Source organism: Sycon ciliatum, chromosome 13 (assembly GCF_964019385.1).
Source record: "Sycon ciliatum chromosome 13, ocSycCili1.1, whole genome shotgun sequence".
Classification (NCBI taxonomy): domain Eukaryota; kingdom Metazoa; phylum Porifera; class Calcarea; order Leucosolenida; family Sycettidae; genus Sycon; species Sycon ciliatum.
Genome location: NC_088655.1, coordinates 4,072,680 through 4,083,084, shown reverse-complemented (window position 1 = coordinate 4,083,084; position 10,405 = coordinate 4,072,680).

Sequence of the window (10,405 nt, the reverse complement as noted above, 5' to 3'; positions counted from 1 at the left end):
GTCATTCTCGCCCCCTTTGCTCCTGATCCAGTGTCAGTGGGTGAATCCACTAGTATTGGATGCACTGAAGCACTTGACTTAGTGGACATCTACTTGGGTACTCTCTGATTTTACGGCGTGCACAGAAGCTGGCCAAACAGACGTGAACTCGATTGATCGACTTGGCAATGACAGATTGATATGAATCATTCGGAAGTGGACGTATGAAGCCTCCGTAAGTGTGCCTGGAAGTAAGTGCAGCGTTTGCTGAGACTGGCGGGCCAGGTGATGGAATGAATGAGTAACTGTTGCACTCCACTGTCGGGATTGCCCAGCTAGCTCAAACATACATGTACATGTAGGTACAAGTTTATGTATTATGTGCATTGTACATGTACTTGGATTTACAATAGCAAGATAAGGCGCACTGCATCGGTGTAGTCATTTACCTTCCGTTTTATTAGGTCTATATCTTGCATCATCGGAACAAGATAACCACAAAACCTCACACTCCATTTCTCCCTCCTACTACGACGACAATATCGAAACTAATACCGTCTTTCATCTTCCGCACCGCTCACGTGGGCTTCTTCAATTATAATAAGTATTTCTGTAAAGGTCTGAAATGTTTCATCTATCGCAGAGCTAGAGATAGCCCACCTACCAGGGCAAATGTCATAAAAAAATATATTTCTGATCAACGCTCAGTTGGGTTTTCCTGGCACGTTTGTGTAAGTCACAATGTCCATGTATATTTACGCACGTGTACGGTAATAATATTTAGATTAAATGGGCAATGTACATGTACACACATGAACTACTAGTAGGTGCGATAAACACTGGCGTTGCTTTTGCGAAAATTTGGTGAAACACATTTTTCAGAGGCAAAGGGTGCCTGAATACCTGAAAGAACACTTCCCGTCTTCAGTACGGACGTGACGAATTCAAGCGATTCTGGACAGGATTTCTCTTCTTCTAAAAATACTACCCAACACCACGTGTGATCACAGCATTCAAAGCATTCAAGCACACTAAACCTAGTACATTTCGTTTTATTTGAGCAGACTTGTCTCTGCATTCTAAGGACTCGACTTGTCAAATAAGGACAGCTGCCAATGCAGCTCATTGTCATCATACATTTACCCTATGCATAGGATGTCAAGAAATTGCTGGTTATTGATCACGCGCTGTTCCACTCTGTCATTATTGACGGCAGCACAGTCAGCTTATGCGAAGTGCGACAGTTAATATGATTGTTTGAAACACTGTCATAGGCAACGTACATGTAGGCGCACATTACATTTGATGGTCGATTTAGTAGGTTGGAATGGGAGGGACTTTGAAATTGTGCTTGCAAGCCGTTAGTGTCATAATTCATCACCCAGTAATCAATGGTGATCTGTAGGAGAGCTACATGTACATTGTAAATGTACTTGTAGTATAGGCACATTGCAGCTTGCCCATACATGTAGATCCGCCTTTACATGTACGTCTTGGGGACAGTTCTCCAGGCAGGCAGCCCGATCGCCATTGGTTCCTGGAGATCCTGTGTTGAATTTCGAAACTACTACAGGTACATGTAGCTCTACTCGAATATATTCAGTCGAATATTCAACACAGATGTGACCTATGCCCAGAAAAGTTAAGGATCTGATCTCTCTCATCATTTTCAAGTTGTAGGTCGCCACTGATGCATTTACTACGAACTAGCTGTGCATGCGCATGTAGCACAATATCCACAAGTAATATTTACATATTTGTTGCTCTTGACTGGCTATTGCCACCCTCTCTCGCCACATGTACATGTAGTTCCTGTTGCTGAATACTACATTATACATGTTTCTACCGTTACATATACATGAGCTTCACTGTTACTATTTGTCTCCTGTTCGCGTGGTGAGTGGTACACAGAGTTATAACACAGAGTTATAACACACTCTTCATCCTCTTCTTGTTTATGTAATGGAACATATCGCACGGTGATGATTGTAATTTGGATAAACATTTCAATTTCAGAAATAGGAGGATTGACAGCATTTTGGTACAGAGTTGGCCTGTGTCAATGACATGCAGGTAGAGTAAATAATGGACAGATGAATTGGTTTCAGCCTGCTTCTCCAGCGCAGCTGGACTCGGGATTAGGCGATCTGTCAGGCACACTAGTACAAGTACACGCAGCACACAACCAACAAGACATGGATTTGGATTCATCGTGCATGTGCCCCAGAGAGGTCATTGTACCGCTGCATGAATTCATGTCAGTACTCGGAGTGCCCATTTTGAACTGGTCTATGCTACCTATTGTGTGCTTGCCAGAGAGCTAAGAAAACAGAATCATCGCTGGCTACGTTTGTAAGAGAGCTGGATACTTCGGTGAGAGTCACATAATTATCCATTCTTGATTTCGTGTTTGCATCGTTTCAAACCTTCAGTTAACACACTAAACAATTTAAGAGTCAAGTAGTAGGGAACAGGGCTTCACTCCGCAACCAACAGCTGGTACTTCCTCTAAGATATTCCTACCCGAAGTGCCATTTTGTACTGAACATTTCAAAGGACCCTACATCACCCGATTCCATACAGGCACGCACATGTACATGAACCTAGCGCAGAATTATCTACCGTCTGTTCTTTCCTCTCCAGTATATAATGTTTACACTCCGTTACCAAAATGGCAGTAAGTCAAGAAGATGCGACTACCGTAGCATGGAACAATAGAGAGTGTACCAGTGAGTTATGAATGCCAGACTGACGCACCGTCACCAAGCCATGTATCTAGTGTCGGATGCAGTGCCTCAGCAGTCCCCCATTCGTCCTCTTCGTATTGGCCAAACCTCGCTTTTTAGCTAGACTAGTGCAGCGCAAGTCAAACAAACAGGAGGCAAGTAATCTCGGCTCTTTATCAAACTGAGCCTTGAAGGACGAATTGTAACAAATTCTTTCAGGAAACACCTTCAATGAGCCCATTATCTCCTCACCTAGAGGGTCAGCTATAGCCAGTCGTTGTCGCAGAGATCACGTTAATGAAAAGGGTGCCAACATTTGTCCGAAAGTGAGTAAAATTCGGAAAACCAGGAAAATTAATAGTGATCTTTGGTGATCTTCGCCACGCATGTTTTGCTGGCAAATTGGGAGACGTAAGCGGTAACGTTCGAAAGTCAACACACACATGTATAGAACGTCCAGTTGTATCATATTGAGCAGTCACGGCAGGCCATCCAATTTAGGGGGTATGAATTCTTCTGTAGCCCTGGGCACGTGGACATTATTCCTAACTTGACTGTGGCGTTGCCGCTAATCTTTTTGATTGGCCCCACTTCTAATGTACTTGGCTATGTCTGTTGGTGCCAGTTGTGTTGTTCATGGGTCTGTGAACCTTCGAGAAAGAACTCTTGCGCGCAGGTGAACAGATGTTGCCAGTATTGAGGACTTGACCGTCAAACTAGAGATCCATACAATGGGTACTTCTGGGAAAACAATGATAATTATAATTATTTGGTCAGCGTATATCCATTGATGGCGTTCTCGTAAACCTGATGAGCAATTTATTGTTTGGAATGTCCGCAGATCAATTGATCAATGTAAGTTTTGATAATACCAAAGATTTTGAGCATATATGAGGGAAATGAAACACTATTCATTGCTGTGTTTTCTAAACTAAGCTGAAAAGCATGTTATTATCAATATGCAAGTACTTAGTCCAAGATCGGCATTACTGTCCCTGGGGCATAAACAAATCAAGCGAAACCAACTTCCTTCCAAATATGCAGTCTCAGGCTGTGAAAGGTACATAACTGATTATGATAACATAGATGAGCTGACTCTTGACAATACCTACCACTGTACATGTAATTGGTCAATACACTGAATGTGGATAATCTCAAACGAGGATTTTTTAAATTTAATATGACCTAACCTGACGACCACAACCACAACAAATTTCACGTCGTACAAATGGACTAAACATATTGAGCAATCTCAAAGTGGAGATTTTTACAGCTCAGCAATAAAAGATGTAAGCAAAGAGTGTTGTTAGCATGCCTTTACCGTTTATCACATCATACCCAGCCCAGCGGGTACTATTTGTGGTCCGTACATCATTGCCACCAACAAAGGATAGAAGGCCGAGGGATCTACTATAGGTGAACACAGCTGTTGCCAGTGCGTGGGTGGACTGCAAGTGCAAGTGTATACATGTATCCATACAGGCTTATACATGTACACGTAAGTGTTGCCATCACAGCTCTCGATACGTATTTTTTGTGGGGTTGTGAACTGTTGACCATTGCCTAACTGTACGAAAACCCCAGACTCTTTGTCACCAGTATTGACGAGCGCATTTTTAGATTTGGGCCATGATGCAGTAATTTACACTTTGCTTTGTGAGTATTCAAACCAATATTGATCCAGATTTCTCATTACTGTTTTCGGATGATCGCTTAGTGCGTGAAACTCGGAGTTAAAACACTTCTCTGTTCTCTTATTGTTTGAACCGGCTCGGCCGGTCGGTATTGAGCACTCTCTTGGACAGCCTGGAACCTCTCTGTTTTTAGATGTACATGTACATGTACATGTACCTGTAGGTGATGTAAACGAGTATTGTCACAGTCGTAAAGAGATTAGGCATCGGGTTGTGCCACGCGTTTTTTACAAAATCGAACCCTTGGTAAAACTAATCCAACTCAGGATTTAGCTTGAAATAGAGGGGCTTTGTGCAGTCACAAACTTGTGAAGATAATAAGAGTTTGGCTGTGTGTGTGTGTTCAGAGTAAGTTTCTTCAAAATGAATCAAGGATTCCCACTACGTATTGTTCTGAGTATCTGTGTGTAAACAAACACCTTTCTAATTTCATTGAAGTCAGTAAGTAATCTATCCATTTATCATTAGTCACCCTTGATACATTTGGGTATTCTATTGACATTGCCACACTTAGAAGTCGAGTCTTTTTGTCTCGAATTTGAAGTGTGAGATCACGGCTTGACTGTGCTGATAGTGTTCAAACTAAAGTGCGTAGGAGGGGAGTTATGGATGAGCTGGATCCATGTACATGTACCTGAACATGCACAATGTTGATTAAATTGGGCACTTTCAGAGTGACAATTAACTCACTGGATGGCACAGTGACCAGTGAAATTGTATATCACGTATATGTACATGTAATAATGTATGTACCTAGGGTAACCATTTCCAGTCTACAATAACACAATGACAAAATGGCAAAAAGGAGGTTTACAGTTTCATCGCAACTCATAATAACACAATCTTTTACATGTACATGTCAATTGCACTCCACTCAAATACACACTAAACGTCACTTGAGATATCTACCGAGAACGGTTACACAGCTATAAAACTGAATTCGACCAATAATAGAGCGTGCAGCACAATCAAAACCCCGGAACGCACTTCTATGTACATAATTACATGCTTCCCAATTATTGCCGTCCTGTTTATTCTGCTCTAGGATATGTCCGCAATCCTAGTTGAATAGAAGGAGCAATATGCATGTACACGCAGCTCGATGTTCTCCCCACGCGACAATGCAGTTTTCGTGATATGCTCAGAGTGGATGGTCCCACAAACACCCCTCATTGAGTAAGGAACTATTTAGGCTATGTTGTAGGAATAGCTCTAAATCAGAGAGAGAGTACAGTCGAGTTCACATTGAATCAATAGTCAACTTAGCAAACTGCAGGTAGTGCAGGGTGTGACTAGGCGATAGGAAGTAATTATGGCAGTTGAGAAAACAACGCCTGTAGGAGCAGTTACAAGCAAAGTCTACACTATTTGGAGATTTCGACACTCATTGACACTCAGCAGTGATTGATAGTGACAATACACTACAGGTGCTGCACTTGGCACAATCAAACAGCTCGTCATCCTGCTGTCAGAAGAAGACAGCAAAGATTCCATACCAGTAAGGGCAGAGCCATATAGTTTGTCTATTCAGACTGTGCAAAGCCTGATGGTGCGACTACGCATCATACATGTACATTCATATGCTGGTCTGCAATCAGTGGTGTTTATCAGTGGTGTTTATCATATCTTTGAATACAGAGACGCGAATGTATGTGTACATTTAAACTGCTTTAGAACTTTAGAACAAACTAAGATGGATGCACATCGTCGTGGCAACCTGGAATCAATCACTCAGAAAGGTGCCTGTTTGCCCACTTCCGTCCTTCACGACTCCCAACTCGCACGAGGACACGTAACACGGTGGGTACAAGCATTGCACTACCAAGAAGGGGCACTATTAGTATTAAAGATAGACCAATAAACAATGGATAGGTACAATAACCACAGCTGAAACTGCCATAGTAGCACGCAGCATCTAGAGGGATGATAGTTCAACATCATTGATCTCTGGCGATGGCAAACTGGCACTGTTGGTACGCTCTGCTGCCTCACATTCATAGTAGCATGCAGCTCTGTTGCCTCACATTCTACTCAGTCGTCTCATACGCTACACATGATGTTGTATTTGCAGGAACATACTGGCTCATGAGGGTCATAATGTCAATCGAATTCACACATGATTCTACCGGAAGGCTAAAAAAACGAAAGAAAACACTCACCTCCAAGCAGAGGTAAGCGACAGAATCTACTATAAAAGAAGTTCAAAGGTACTGGAAGATCAGAACAGTTTCTCTTCTTCCAGTATTAACCAGCTCAGAGAGAGAAAACCTTTGCTAACGTATAACTAATATTATATCCTTCTTTTTCCAAGTCCTGCTCCAACGTCTGTTTGAAATGGCCCAAACTACAGTACAGTCAGTGTCAGAAACGAGCTACTTCAAAAATTCGGACCAGGTATCCCTTTTCGTTGTTTTCTTCCAAGCTGTGATGTATATAGCGTCCAATGGCGAGCTTCGTGTGAATCCTGACTGCAAGCAATCACGTAACGGAGGGCCAGACGGTATGCGGAGGGTGTGTGAGACAAGGGACAATGGGAAGAAGCTGTGTCTGTATGCGGCTGCATCTGGAGAACATTTTCTTGCCATGGACCCCAAAACTGGTATGCTGACCACTACTCGAATCACTCAGGACAAACCAACGACTAGTCCAGGCCAAGAAGAACTCTGCCTTTGGTTCGAGGAGCAAAGCGTTCCCAACACGCCTGTGTTCACTAAGAGAATCATTGGATGCCCCTCCAGCACGCGTCACGAACTCTCATTCGAAGGAAGTATCGTCAGTGTGCCCAGCATCTGCTCTTCGACTGCCACCAGACGTCCCTTCTCCCAGAGACGTAGCACACAGAACAAGACAACCAGCAGCAGAAGAAGTCAAGTCCAGATCGGTCCAGCAAGGCCGAGAATCTGCACCGACACGACAAGCATTAAATCTACCTGCCCAGGTGTACTACGGGAATCTTACCATCTCAACTGGTCGGCTTGTAATCACTCCTAACTTTGAGCGCTGTTCGCATATATTCCCTGTTATATTTATGCTATGCATATTTTACTATCTATACCCTATATTTATTAGCAAAAGAGAAAAGTGGCTATATTTATTTATTTTGCTTCATATACACTACAGAACCTTCGCTGAGTAGCAATAGTCTCGTGCAGTATTTCAATAAACCAGCGTGTTGCACTATTTGCTATATTCTCCGAATACTTCTTGATGACCAATTCTTATTGATATGACACAGTATAGACCAGTCCCGAACCCGGATTATCTTGATTGTCCCCTTGGAAGTTGGATGATGGTGCTTTACATGTGTGGTATCACAATGTACTTCAAAGTATCTTGATAATAATAATAATATACACAGCTCGCATCTTCCCTGAACCTGTTAGACAGGAGCAGAGTCGACGCATCTGTCAACAGTGTCAAGCCAAGTTTGTCTATCTCCTGCAGCTTGGAGAGCGCTCTCCACGGAGAGATCCGCTGCATACAGGTCGTGCCAAATCCTATCTATCCACCGCAATGGCGGACGGCCACGGGTTTTTTATGTCGTTTGTGTTGATTGATAGCTCCAGTGCTTGGAACGAGGCGGATTCCGGACCCTCTCGCACCATATGGCCAAACCACAGCAGCCTGCCTGGAGATTGTTTTGTTTCTGTGTATAAGTTGTTATTGGTGATGCGTTGCGGGTAGACAATCTGCAGCAGTACGCGTAGCTTCCTCCGTTGCCATTTGTCCAGTTTGTCGTTTAGCAATTTGGATAGAGTCCACAATCCGCAATTGTATAGAAGGATCGGCATTATGAGGCAGTTAAACATACACAGTCGGGATTGAAAGGAATGCCGTCTCCAAGAAATCGAACCAAACCAAAATCGAACCTGTTTGCTTTTGAGATTCTCATGTCCACGTCTTCTGCAGAGCCCAATAGAGAACCCAGGAGTTTGATTGATCTCCATTCGTCGCTGTTTCTTGTAACATCAACATATTCAGTTTTCTGTGTATTGAGCTTGAGGTTGTCTTCGTTAAATATAGGTTCACACTCGGCAACAAGAGCCTTCGCCTCATCGTCATTTCGGTTATGCAGAATAGTATCGTCAGCGTGCTGCGTTGTTGGAGCAGGCATTGGTGAGCGAATTGTGCATCTTTCCCTGATCTTGCGCATTGTGCCTTCTGCATATGTTATGAACATAAAAGGGTCTTGGAAGGTTTCAATTCTACTTTTTCACCATTTCACCAGGATTGATTTTGAACGGATACTGAATTACTCAAACTGAAAAATACCTCTGTACAACCTGCTCACGTTCTAGGAGCAGTGCCAGTAGTTGATTGGGCTTCAAGTACAATGTACATGTAGATGAAGCGTCTTTTTGTTAACTTGTCCGCTTCTATATTAGGCACTCGGCACTTTCGTCGAGGAACCGAATAACTTTTTTCAGTTGGCGATGGTCGTCACATCATTATGATGTAAACAAGCAAAATCCTAGAAATCATTCGTGCATTTAAGCGCAATCTGCCGGAAAGCTACCTGCCATTAAAAATGCACAGCTTCATTCGTTTAAATGCAGGATTCTCAATAATGATTCTAGTGGGTAATCTAGCCTGAAGCAGGGCGGAAGGTCAATGTTGTGGGTCTAAGTGTGTGATGAATGGCGCTGCACATCGTACATACTTATGATACTCACACGTGACTAGTACTGATTACCACACCTGCTAAGAAAATGGGTGTCACGTGAGCTGATTGTTGAGCCCCTAATGGTGCCCTAATGGTGTTGCTGGATATTATAGCGTAATTTGTAGTTCCTTGGTCATTTCTTTACTGGAAATGAAACCTTTGCTTTCCATCCGAGTCTATCCTTGCACATCACGATTTTTTGAAAAAAATTGGCGGCAATGGGAGGTTGATGATTACTACTTCGAAGTAGATACTATATTCAGTTCCTTTTCAGCAACAGGCGGTCCAGGTTCCGTTGTGCTGTCCATTCTGTTGACACAGCTGCTGTTGCTGATAGTCAGTTTAGCGACAGGGACCGTCTTCAATCACTCCTCAGGTACACAGTTTTTCCAGACAGGTCATAAGCGCTCATCAGCGCTCCTTGACGGGGAAGAGTCAAGCGAGACGCTCTCAAGTGGACGTGGCTTAGTAGTAGCGTATGAGTGTGTCGATGCTGGTGGATTCACTGGTGGACGGCCAAGTCATGGTCGAGAAGAGCGGGCTCTCACGGGAAGGAGATCATGTGGTAAATGTTTTTTAATGCATTCACTTATAATGCTGTCAGGTCCTTCCGACGTACCGGCTATCGCAATGACGGCAAACGAGTGGCGTAGATAATTTTTACAAGTGACGTGGGTCGATTGCTTGTGTTTCTATCAATAATTGTTTTCTTGTATCCAAATATATACATGATTATAGTGGGGTAGTGCCTTTGCTGTTTGCGTTATGCAGAACTCAGAGCTCAGAGCTCAGACCTCAGAGCTCACTGATTTGTCAGTTTGAGCACTCTGGCAAGGTACGTTCGGGCCTGATTGGAAATTTTTATTTCCATTGCTATCAGGTTCGGCCTCATTCCCTCTGTGCTGCGCTGACGAGTCCACAAAGGACGAAACAGTTCTGTCCGCAGATTGAGTATTTCGCTCCTGCTCTTGTAGCAGTTGAGCACTCTTGCGTGGGGTAGTGCCTTTGCTGTTTGCGTTATGCAGAACTCAGAGCTCAAAGCGCAGAGCTCAGAGCTCAGAGCTCACTGATTTGTCAGTTTGAGCACTCTGGCAAGGTACGTTCGGGCCTGATTGGAAATTTTTATTTCCATTGCTATCAGGTTCGGCCTCATTCCCTCTGTGCTGCGCTGACGAGTCCACAAAGGACGAAACAGTTCTGTCCGCAGATTGAGTATTTCGCTCCTGCTCTTGTAGCAGTTGAGCACTCTTGCGTGGGGTAGTGCCTTTGCTGTTTGCGTTATGCAGAGCTCACTGATTTGTCAGTTTGAGCACTCTGGCAAGGTACGTTCGGGCCTGATTGGA